Here is a 12,727-nt window from a genome sequence, read left to right as displayed (position 1 = left end):
TTCAAATAATGGCCAAAGTTGAAAACACATAGTCATTTCATTAAAAAATTAAGTCCCTATAGTGTGGACCGAATTTCTGAATGTATACTGTAATGAAATTTTCTTGTACTGAAAATCCAGTGAGGAATGATTCTCAATCTAGGACAACACTGTATTTCTATTGTTTCATTCTCCTATGGTTGTGTTTATGTACTCTGCGACTATACCTTTAGGGAAGTTTTATTTCAGCTAAGTAAGCGTTGAAAATACTATCACGCAGCTTTTATTCTAGCTGTGGGCAACTATATAGGAAATTTTTTAAATGGGTAAAAGAAAACCTATTTCAGATTCTATATTGTCACATACAGACTTGGTGAAAAGCATGAAAAATGTCACTTAAAATTATGCTCAGGGGTTAAATTCCAAGTTCACCTTACTGTGACATGATGTACTACTCTTTTTGTGTGTATGTGTGTGCACATAAGACAGACATGTACAGCAAATAAAGTTAAAAAAAAAGATACTATTGTAAAGGGGGTGAAGACTCTAAATTCCTTTGTAATTTGGGATTTACCACAATGGTTTCAGTTTATGTCTTCCCCAAGGCAATGAGCCTGTGCAGATGTTGTTGGAATCAACTTCCAACAGTGTTTGAAACACAAATCATTAACTTGTTACCAGTCTACATTGGAAGTCAGAATACAAAACAGTTTAAATATGTTAACTTAGATGCAGTGAAGCTTCCTCCACATTCATTTGAACTACTGAGAAGTCGGTACAAAATCCACAAACTTCCTATGCCTTGGAGGGTTTCTTCGTTCTCGTAAGAATACACTATGTCTGAATATGTTCTCCAGATATTTCTGCCATTCAACAATTTGATAGACACATTCATGGTGAGAAAAAAAAAAACCTCAAATTCAATATGAAAAAGCAGAGTTCAGAACGTTAGTGGAGAAAACCATACAAACAATGTGCTCTGAACAATAGGCTAAATATTTTTTTTAATGCTTCTTCATGGTTTAAGCCTACCCATGTAGACTTAATTCATTAATTCTGCTATTATTTACGTGACTGCTATTTCCTTGAGTGTGCTCAAGAAATCTGAGTTATCCTAATTGGAGAGCTAAAACTTGACTATATTCAAGTCTGGGGAGCAAAACTATCAAATAATTCAAATGTATAGAATGTTAAATGGTAGTCAACAAAGATGAATAAAACTCATAAAAGAAAGAGTAGGGAAAGAGTTTCTGTTTTAGATAGGAAAGTGAGACAAGTCTGAGAATGGAGGAGAGAACTCAGTAAGAAACAAGCCATACAAATACCAAGAGTAGAACATTGCAGACAGAGGGAACCATATGGACACAATTCCTGAGATTTATAATGGCACATCATTTTCTAAACAACTTTACTCAGTTACTGAACATCAGATTTCTCATACCTAGTAGGGCATAATGTAGTTGTATTGATTAAATGAGTAATGCTTGTCAAGAACTGTGCCCAGAACCTGGAAAATATCTCATTACATTTCAGCCATCGTCATTACATGATAATATCATTTGGTTCCTTATTTTTCCAATCCTACCCCAAGGTATCATCAATATCAACAGCCACTTATCAAGCAACTGAGTTATATGCTCGGGGAATTATAGGATGAAACACATATTGAATTCCAGGATTCCCATTCTATGTAGATAATAAATGTACACATTGTCAATACATCCATTATTCAAAGGCAGAGCTTGTATTCTAAGAAGCTGGTTAAAGTAATCCTATCATTTGTTGTTAGTTGTCCAACCAAGCCTGAAAATAATTTTAATTCTTCATAGTTTTATATGATACAGTTAGGTTTTAACTGATGATAAAATTCATCTACATTTCTTTTCTTGACCTTCACATGGTACAACTATAGATTTCGTGTAGTCTACTACAGCTTTGAAATGTTTCCAGAGAATTTCTCCTCTGTTCACAGAAATTTCCTATTTTCTCTGTTTTTTCTTATCATACAATCACTGAAGACATTGATTCTTCATTCCTGGAGTAATAAAGAAAGCTCTCAAAATCAATATCCGTATTATTGGTAGGAGCTTAGTGGTCAGCTATAGATCCATTGTCTTTGCAGACATGGCTTCATTTATAAAAAAAATAAAATAATAAGAGCATTCAAGTTAGTGGTGCAGATGCCATCCTACTTTTCAAGAGGATTGATTTACTATTGTTTTGGGAGGGAGTGATTCCTACTGAAAGACATTGGCTATTTTCTTCTTTACTTGAACCCTGGCACTTTAAACTCCACGCACTGCACTGTCACTTCATGTGAAGGGGCTCACTACCACTATGTGCTTCCTTCATTTTGAAGATAAACAACTCACTTTCTTTTTTTTTTTTTAAAAATTTCTTTTTCAACGTTTATTTATTTTTGGGACAGAGAGAGACAAAGCATGAACGGGCGAGGGGCAGAGAGAGAGGGAGACACAGAATCGGAAACAGGCTCCAGGCTCTGAGCCATCAGCCCAGAGCCCGACGCGGGGCTCGAACTCACAGACCGCGAGATCGTGACCTGGCTGAAGTCGGACGCTTAACCGACTGCGCCACCCAGGCGCCCCAAACAACTCACTTTCAACACTAGCCAACACACCAGTGGTCCTCAGGGCCACAGGGTGAAGGGATAGAACACCCAAGTCCTGGGTAGACTGAAGAATACGATAATAAGGCAGTATTAGAAAGCCACCAATCTCGCACGACGAATTAACAGGACTAAAAATTAAAGCGTATTTTAAATTCACAAAGCATCAATGTTTGTTAAATGCCGTAAACTCATTCATCTCCAATAGTCAAGAGGCACACATTCTGTGTCGATTTTTGTGGGACCTACGGCTTTCCCAGGCTTATGATCATGTCCAATATAGATAAGATGTGGATAATGCCTTTGTCACAGCATCCACCCAGATGAAAATACGCCTCTTCAGGAAAAAACTATAGCTGGTCTAAGGATTTTATGACTGTGGATTAGGTAGCACTCTCCTACTGCATACAACACGGACAAGGTGGAGAACTTGTTTTCCACTCCTGGTAGATGTCCACATCCATATACAGATGCATACCGATTAACAGAAAAAAAATCTGACATTCCTCTGCCCCATTACTCCAATGTTGTGGTGGTTGAATTGTCAGATTGGTATATTTCAGAACAATGAACTGTGGGAGCTCCTCTGAGCTCCGCCTCTCTCCTTGTTATGACTATTTTCCTGCAGAACGAAGGACTCCAGTATTCCACTAGGGGCAGACAATTCCGTACCAGTTCATACCAATGTAGGTTTTGGCCTCAATCTACCACACTTGCATTTCTCAAAGTGAAAGCTACATGGGGAAGACCTGTTCTATTTGTGGGGTTTTTCCTCAGGTCTCAAGAATACTAAACCTTGGGTCTTTGGAGGGATGGTTGTCATGATTAACCAGGCGAGAAACTGTTTTAGGGCAGTGTTGCCAGAAAACTAAAAACCCCAGCCTTTGTGCTGTGTGCCTAGGCATGACTTCTGAGGTACTACAGTAGATAGATCTCATGTTGAGGGCTTACTGTGTGAATCATTTTAAACATTTTATTACTGTTCAGTTTCCACAACACCATCTTCTAGATGAAACTGAAACACAGAAGCTGAGTGACCTAAAAAGGTCAACCAGAGAGTGGTAGAAGGACTGGGAATCAGGCCATCTTGTTCTAAAGAAGCACCCTCAAGAGCTGTGCTATAAACTAGAAGGAACTAGAAGGAAAGAAACATCAAGTCTCAGTCTGGAAGCCTGAGCACAGAAAGCAAAGACATAGCTACCCCAGGTTCAGGAGTAACTCTCCAAGAGCATCTGAAATGATGGTCGAGTGCTATTGAAGCAAACAGATTCAAGATATTCAAAAATGATAAAGTACCCAATAATGACTTTCAAAATCCCTCCCTGCTCATGCACACCATACATATTTATAGAGCACACAAGGCAAGTCTGGAGATGCTGATGATTGATTTTCTCATAAGAAGAACCTGTCAAGCTGATTAGATGGAAAAGGCTCTCTTGACCATTCAACTGAACAAGACTAAAGAAATTTCCTGAGTCCTCAAGTCCTTAGTCCTGAGTTCTCAGACCATGATGGACCTAACAGTCTCCAAAACTGAGTTGCCTACAAGGTAACTGTTAGCTATTCGACAGGTAATATATCAAGTTATCATTTTTCAATTGAAGGCATGATTTCACATAAAAAACTTCAGTTGTAATGGACACCATAGGGTCAAAGTTAACAGGCAGGTTATACCTCAAAGTACCTAATGGATTCTCAAAGTAATACACACAGGCTCTGTAAGAGAATGGTTTCACACTCTTGCTAAATAAAATAAAATAAAACAAATAAGAAAAAAACCCTGTACATTTTATGCATCTGACAATCCTTTGAAGAATGTACCAGAGGAACAGAAATATAAATACACTCAGGATATTTCAAAGACTTTGCATTTGTTCCCTGGTTTATGACTATTTCACTGTTACAACGAAGTGTTAATGAGGTAATTTTTTTTTTTTTCTAAGCACAAGGGCATGGGAATCCAAGTGTAACAAATATGTTTTGTCTGCATGAATGATATACCCTAGGTCACTACTTAGCAGAAACTTAATTCAAATATGGTAAGGTCTATGTCCAGCATATTTTTCATTAATAACATGCGGAGATCTAAGTAATGCAACTTGAGATTTAGAGAAAAGGACCACGAGATATCTAACATAGCTAACATATTGTCTAGAGAAAAGGACCAAGAGATTATCTAACAGATCTAAGTAATGCAACTTGAGATTTAGAGAAAAGGACCACGAGATATCTAACATACTTTACACTTAGAGCCACTGTCTTCAACTTTTCTCTACATAATCAAGTGGCTTAAAATTATGGAGCACCATCTCTGGGGCATCTTAAAAAAAATAAACATGTATCCCAAATATCTGGGCCCCAGGCTTTCCGAGAATAAGAAGTACCTGTAAAATTAACTACTTATCATGCCCTCAAGTGTTTTAAATTTGAGGTATCAGGTGAATGACAGCCAAATAGCTCTTTTTGGTCCTTAAGTTTTCAGCTTCACAAAGCAGCATTGGGTATCAAACCAGAAATTTGCTGAATCTAGGATTTCTCTGGACAATTCGTCTGTTTTTGTCATGGAAAACCAGAAATACTCTAGGTCACTACCAACTCATCAACCGTTTGGAAAGAACAAATTCTACCAAATCATTGTTAATAGCTTACGAACTATTTTCGGACATGAGTGGATCACGAAGATACAAGGCAGTTTGGTTTTTTTGCACAGGCAAAATAGTGTAAGTCAAGAGTAGAGTCTCCAATCTCTTTTAATAGATTTATAAAAAGTGGTGTTTTCATGGTTTTCATATTAGTTTGGGACGATCAAGGAACGGCTGAGGGAACCTGACTCAGTTTTAGTCAAGAGCATTTGAGCAGTAATGACCTCCCTAGTAGCCTCCATTTAAGGTAAGTGGTTTAATGAAAGCACATATTGTGGAATGAAACAAACCCAGCCATTCCTATTTTATTCTATTTCACACCAACTTAAGCGATGCCAATCATTTAAGAGCGCAGTTCATCTTACAGAGTTTTAAGTCCAGTGATTTTGTTCTAGTCAAAACAGGGGTAATTTAGAACCGTCTCATACTTCACTCAGGAAACATAAACATGTCCAAAACTTACCTAAAATATTAACATTCAAGTCAGTTTGAAATATCAAATTGATGGCACATTTACATGCATTTTTATTAGCACTTATTTTCAAATTCTGTTCCTTCTAACATTTTAGTTATACCCAAGTCTGTATTTTAAATGACAATTTGAATATACATAATGAAATGATTTTATCCATCACTATTAACTAGATACTTTTCTAAAGTCAATTTTGTATCATTTTCCTGAAAAACAAACTTCACAACCATTTAGTCTTTTTTTTTAAATTTTCTGATTCAACTAAGATTTCAATTTTATAAAAAAATAAATAAAAATTTGATTCCTGGGAGTTAAATCTGATACAATTTCTGATTTGCTTCAACTAATATATATGACCCTAAAAATTTTCCTATTAATTCCTACTTTTCCATCTTTAGTCTATTTAGAACATTTTTTATTTAGGGGCACCTGGGTGTCTCAGTCGGTTAACCATCCAACTTCGGCTCAGGTCCTGATCTCATGGTTCCTGAGTTCGAGCGCCACCACATCAGGCTTTGTGCTGACAGCTCGGAGCCTGGAGACTGCTTTGGATTTTGTGTCTCCCTCTCTCTCTACCTTCCCCCCTCACACTCTGTCATTCTCTCTCTCTCAAAACATAAACATTAAAACTTTCTTTTTAAATCCTCTTCGAACATTTTTGTTTATATTCCTCTTATTGAAAGCCTAAAGACCGATTTGTTGAGTGTTATTTTTTCTCTAATGAAAATGATTAATTTTCTAAGTTTATAATGGACCTGTCTTCCTAAACTAAAATCTCATTTGCTATACTTCAGTCTGTTTTAACATATTTCAAGTAATGCCACAGAGTAAAGGAAAAAAAAATCACATGTGCCAAAGATTAGAAAAATTCACTTTTTCATAAACATGCTATTGGAACACTTTTCATTCAAAAGTCAGTTCCAAGTTCCAATTGAGTCAAAGGTATTCAAATCCCTCGAAGTGACATTCGGGCTTCCAAAATAAAAGCCTCAAAGTGAAGCAGAATACATGTGAAAAAAATCCTGTACCCTAAAAAATCAGATGGAACACACATACACCTCACAAAAGTCACATTCACACACCCAAGATATTTTGGGGAAGTCTTTACATGGTACTATTTAATCAAAGGAAATGACTTTTTGAAATGTTTACCACTTTTCTTTCTACGTTTTTTTTTTTTTTTTTAATTTTTTTTTTCAACGTTTATTTATTTTTTTTGGGACAGAGAGAGACAGAGCGTGAACGGGGGAGGGGCAGAGAGAGAGGGAGACACAGAATCGGAAACAGGCTCCAGGCTCCGAGCCATCAGCCCAGAGCCCGACGCGGGGCTCGAACTCACGGACCGCGAGATCGCGACCTGGCTGAAGTCGGACGCTTAACCGACTGCGCCACCCAGGCGCCCCTCTACGTTTTTTATAATTTACATCAAGTTTGTTAGTACACGGTGGAACAATGATTTCAGCAGTAGTTTCCTTAAGCCCCTTACTTTAAATTTAGCCCATCCCCCCTCCCACAACCCGTCGAGCAACACTGTTCTCTGTATTTCTGTCTCTTATGTTTTGTCCCCCTATTTTCATTTTTGCTTCCCTTCCCTTTTGTTCATATGTTTTGTGTCTTCAAGTCCTCATAGGAGTGATGTCCTAGGTTCTTTGTCTTTCTCTGACTGGCTAATTAGGAAAGGACTTCATTCTCAACAAGTTACACACAGCACATTTGAGATTTGAATTCTAGGGTTGTAAGGAACTCTTCCCATTTATTACGATGTTGTGAAAGGCTTTTTCACCTATGAAATCCCGTCCTTCTTTCTGCTTCCTACTGTTACAGCCAGGGTCTCAACTGATTTTGTTTGACCAAAGATTCGTTTCCCAAACACACTTCTTTTATGGTGCCATTTCTTTGCTCAAAATTGTTCAGTCTCTCCCCATTAATGTTATGTAACGCTTTTCGTCTGCTTGCGCTGTGCTAGGCTCTGATCGGAGGGGTCTGCCCACAGGAACTCCGTTACCTCTCACCAGTGCTGTAAAGGGACTGCTACTGAACATGGTATCCAGCTTGATTGTAAAACGGGGACAGGCGACCCAACTTGGGGATCAGCCAGCCCAGGAGGTGGGGTCTCGTGGAGGCGCCAGCTGGCTGACTCCAGAACCAGGGATGCTCACTCCCCACGGGTTTATGCTCAGACCCCTTCGTCTAATACTCAAGACCCTCCCGTCTGTCTCCAAGTCACCTGTCTAATCTTATCTTCCATTACTCTCTTTACCAACAATTGCCACGCCGGTCTCCAGAGACCTAAGAAACACGTAAGACAGTTTCAAGGATCACATGAGCATAAGAGAATTCCTTGTTAAAAGTCTCCGATATGTCCTGTGGTGACAACTATTCCTCTAACTCCTACCATTAGAGAAACTTGTTTTTCTTCCTATCTAGTACCACAGTGGCATCGTTCAGGAAAGGATGTTCTAAAACATACCGTCTTTGAACTGGATACATTAACTCCCTGAGTTTCACTGATGAATTGTCAGTTCTCTATGTTTGTTCCCATTTTTCCCTACCTGTAATATCCCTTCTAAGTCAAATATAGCCTTTACAACTCAGCTCCAATCAGCTTTTCACCAGTAAAGTCTCCGAATGTTTGCAGGTCACACTGATTTAAGATCTCATTATGCACATCCATTTTATTGCTTCTCAACACCTCTGGTGCTCGCTTTGTTATTTGTATGGGGCTCCTCTCACAGCAAAATGGTCAAATGCTTAAAGGGCATAAGCATGAAGTGCTTTTGCAATCATTCCTTCAACTTGACTTTCTAGCCATTAGAGAGAATACACATTACGGTGCCTGAAACTTAATAATCCCACTCTTACTTGCCTAGTGTGTTTTAAACCAGAACGTAGATTTTTGGAGCCAAAAGGCAGGTGATAACATTACAAGGGTTTATGAAAATTGAGTCCCAAGGAAGCTATTGACTGTTTATATCCAAATTTTTTTTTAACATTTTCAGTAGCAGGCAGATAATGGAATATTGGGAATAAAGTTAAAGGTAAATAATGAACTACGATAAGGTATGTAGTTGTAACGTTACTTGTCATCTATACAATGCAAGAACAGTGTCACCTAAGTTTCACTGACAGTCTAGATGAAAAGGATCAATGTGATAGTTTACCTAAAGTTCTCCCTATCTAATCAACACCACATCAGATTTTGCATAAGAACGCAAAAAAAGTTATAAAATTAATCAAGAACTTCCTATATGCCAGATCTAGGGCAAACCCATTTTGGTCTTATCACCTAAATGCCCTAAGAGACCTAGCAGTTAAAATTATGGTCTCTCTCTTCTTCCAGATTAAGAAACAATCTCAATGCGATTATAAAGGCAGTAGAAATGATTTTTATTAGTAACAGTCAAAGCCCGTTCTAGAACTCAATGTCCACCTAATTTCAAAGCCACTAAAAATCTAACGGGGTGAGTTATAAGGTGGGCCACAGGCAGGTACGAGGTGTTTTATCACAACAGCTTTGAACCTACCCCTTCGTGCTTACACTGTGAACCACAGTTCTAAAAGCAAAGACAAAAACTGTCATTTCCTGGAAAAGCTTGAGGCTGAGTTGTCAGTTAACTGCTTCTGGCATTAGAGGACTTTAATGTGACTCTTGTGGAAAATAAAACCTTGAGCAGACTGCTTCCCAGTGGGTTTGCCAGGATAAATCATCTGTAAGATATACCCTGAGACAACTAAATTAGTTAATCTGTAGAATCAAGGTGCTTACTATTAGCCATCTGCATGATATACAGTGCTAAATATAACTTTTGTTATTTATATTTATCCTTGTGTTTTTTGTTGTTTTTTTTTTTTTGTTTTTGTTTGTTTTTTCCCTGAGAGGAGCTGGTAAAGAATTTTAGTTGAACCTTAAAATCTGTACTGAAAATCAGCAGGAGAAGGTTTGACCACCTGTTTGCTATGGTAGAAGGACCATCATTCAATACAGAAATCTTCTAAGTTTTATTATATTTTTAAAAAGCTATCATTCCCATTGAAGTTTGCTCTATTAAAAATCACACTCTGATTCACAAGAGTGTATTTAAAAAAATATATTGTTTATTTGTCTTAGAGAGAAAGGGAGACAGTGTGAGGCAGGGGAGGGGCAGGGAGAAAGGGAGACAGAGGATCTGAAGTGGGCGCTGAACTGAAGCAAAGAGCCCGATGTGGGGATCAAACCCAGGAACCAGGAGATCATGACCTGACATGAAGTCAGATGCTTAACCGACTAACACCGAGGTACCCCACAACGGTGTAGTTTTGATAACTTCTGCCTTTACATGGGTCTTAGGAGTTCTCCGTCAATTCCCAGAGGCTTTTATCTTTCATGCTCTTATGACATTTTATATATTTTTTTCTTAGTACCAATCCCATTACCCTCATCTGTATACAAATTCTTACTTTATTAGATTTCAAGTACCTTGAGGCTGGAAAGTCTATGTCCCCCCTCTTTGCATCTCCAATGTCATTCAATGCAGGTAAACACACACACACACACACACACACACACACACACACACCCCTGTTAAACAAACAGAAAAGTAAATGCTATAAAAAACCTTAAGGGGCGCCTGGGTGGCTCAGTTGGTTGAGCATCCGGCTTCCGCACAGATCATGATCTCACAGTTTGTGGGTTCGAGCCCCACATTGGGCTCTGTGCTGATAGCTCTCAGAGCCTGGAGCTTGCTTCGAATTCTGTGTCTCCCTCTCTCTCTGCTCCTCCCCCACTCATGCTCTGTCTCTCTCTCTCCTTCAAAAATAAATAAAAAACATTAAAAAAAAAAAAACCTTACATTGGTAACAAAATTTACATGCAAGCGATTGCCATGAGGACAGACCATGGAAAACAAGGCCTCAGGTTTTGCCGTGACTCAGATTCCCAGATGCAAGAGGTCTTGGGCTAGAGTTTATGCACAAAAGCAAGCTTAGAATTCTGCAGAAGCATCTAGCCAATTGCCAAGTATGCAATTCAGGGTGAGTTTAGGATGATCCATCATCTGTCCTGAGAGGGAACGAGGCAGACATGGGAGGGAAGGTGAAAAGAGAGAACAGAGAGTTCTATTTTAAAGGATTTCCAGTATTTCTTCACCCTAATTTTTCTCAATTGTTACTCTCCCAAGAGAAACAAAACAGACCCATGGAAATTGAACGTTAATCTATGACTTACAAATTTCTATGACAAAAAGAGTTTTAAGTATTTAGTTTCATAAAGGGGTCACAAGTGACCAAAAAAGAAAACAAAACAAAACAAAAAAAAAACCAAAAACATTTCACAGGAAACCATACTTATCACAAGCTTCCCAACTGCTCTCCCTTCCCCACTCCTGAGCTAAGCAGTCACTCGTGGTATCCAACGAGAACATGCCAAGTGTGAAACCAGAGGGAAACCGTCTGGGCCGTAATGCTTCCTACCTGCTATACATTGCACGGTCATTGTAAAGAGTCAAGTGATCAGCTCCCGTTGAGTGATGAACCCAGGATCAATAAAATACCATATGCTTCAGGGAGAGGTTCCAATTACTGACTTGAAAAGCACTCTAGCAAAATTTCAATATTAAGTCAATGCTCTAAATGCCTCTGTTTTGGTCTGTGTTATACTAGCTAAAATGAGAGAAGATATTTTAAGCCGATCCTTAAGACAGGTTAATGTGTATATATGGGGTTGGCTACTATAAAAGATGTAAAAACTGAGGAAGTAAGGCAGCCAGCCCTAAAACCACTGTTCACAAAACAGTATTTATAGCATTCAAATGAAGCAATGCAAGGCATCTGAGATTAACCAAGTGCTATTCTGTATCTTTGTTTTAATCTAACCCACAATGGGGAAAAGGTACTATAATTACATCTTTGCAAATCCTACGTATTGGATAACATGAGATGAGTCCTTCAGTAGGACTCTAGTTGTGGATGATGGGCCATCTCAATGTGGTTAGGGGAGATTATTCCAGCAAAGCTTTGTTTGTCCTCCGTCAGTGGCCCCTTCCAGTTCCAAGAGCCTTAAGCACTTGTTAAACTTGTTAAAATGTGAATTTGATATGGCTTTCTAGACCAGGACTTTATCAGTCACGATAGTTTAATATAAGGGGAATTATGCTAACCATAACAATGCTTCAAGCCTTTATATGTATCTCTCATCAGAAAACTGCTGAAATATGTTTTAGGAAGTTTAATTTTCAGCAAAAACGAAAATTGATTTCTAATACATCTCATGCTCAACCCTTTCTGCTCCTTCACAGATGAGTTTTCCTAACATTTTAGTGAAAGTAGAAGTGAGTTTAGTCTATGTAAACATCACTACGGGCAAAGACCAAAATGCTAAGTTTCCGGTTTTTTGTTAGGATACATAAACAGAAATTAGTATTTATCTTTCAGCTGGGGAAAACAAAACAAAGCACAACAGAATACGTAAAGAAGAAAGTTTTTGAAAACAGAATACCGTGTATAGACTTTAATACTAAGCACATGAAGTGTATGGGAATTTAAAATAGCAATGATTTTACACACAGGTTGTTTTGACCCAAGTAATAGGTTGGAAAAAAACTTGCTTATCCAAGTACGTTTTGTAATTATTAGTTTGGGAAGTTCAAAGCAGTAAAGAGAAAACGGTTTTATGGGAGTTTCCAAACCCCAAATAGATTCTTACATATTTGATGCAACATAATGGTTATTTTATATGATTCTAAGATCAGGTGTACATGCAGCATAGGAACAGCATGGGCTTTTGCCTCAGATAAAGAGAGATACACATGTGGCCACCACCCACTTACCAGCTGTGGCATCTTTAAGCTGAACATCCTTTAGCTCCTGTTTACAAACTTACAAGGTAGAAAATAATGATCCTAACTTAAAAGGATACTGTGAGAATCAGTAGCATATATAAATCACCTAACAGTTTTCCAGGGCCTGGTACACTCTCAATAAAGGATATATACAACAATCTCATTAAGAAGAAGAATGCAATCAGAGCTAAAA

The sequence above is a fragment of the Puma concolor genome, chromosome B1 (assembly GCF_028749965.1).
Source record: "Puma concolor isolate L17-30 chromosome B1, mPumCon1.1.hap2, whole genome shotgun sequence".
Classification (NCBI taxonomy): Eukaryota; Metazoa; Chordata; class Mammalia; order Carnivora; family Felidae; genus Puma; species Puma concolor.
The sequence above is the reverse complement of the archived record's forward strand: the minus strand, read 5'-3'. Positions refer to the sequence as shown.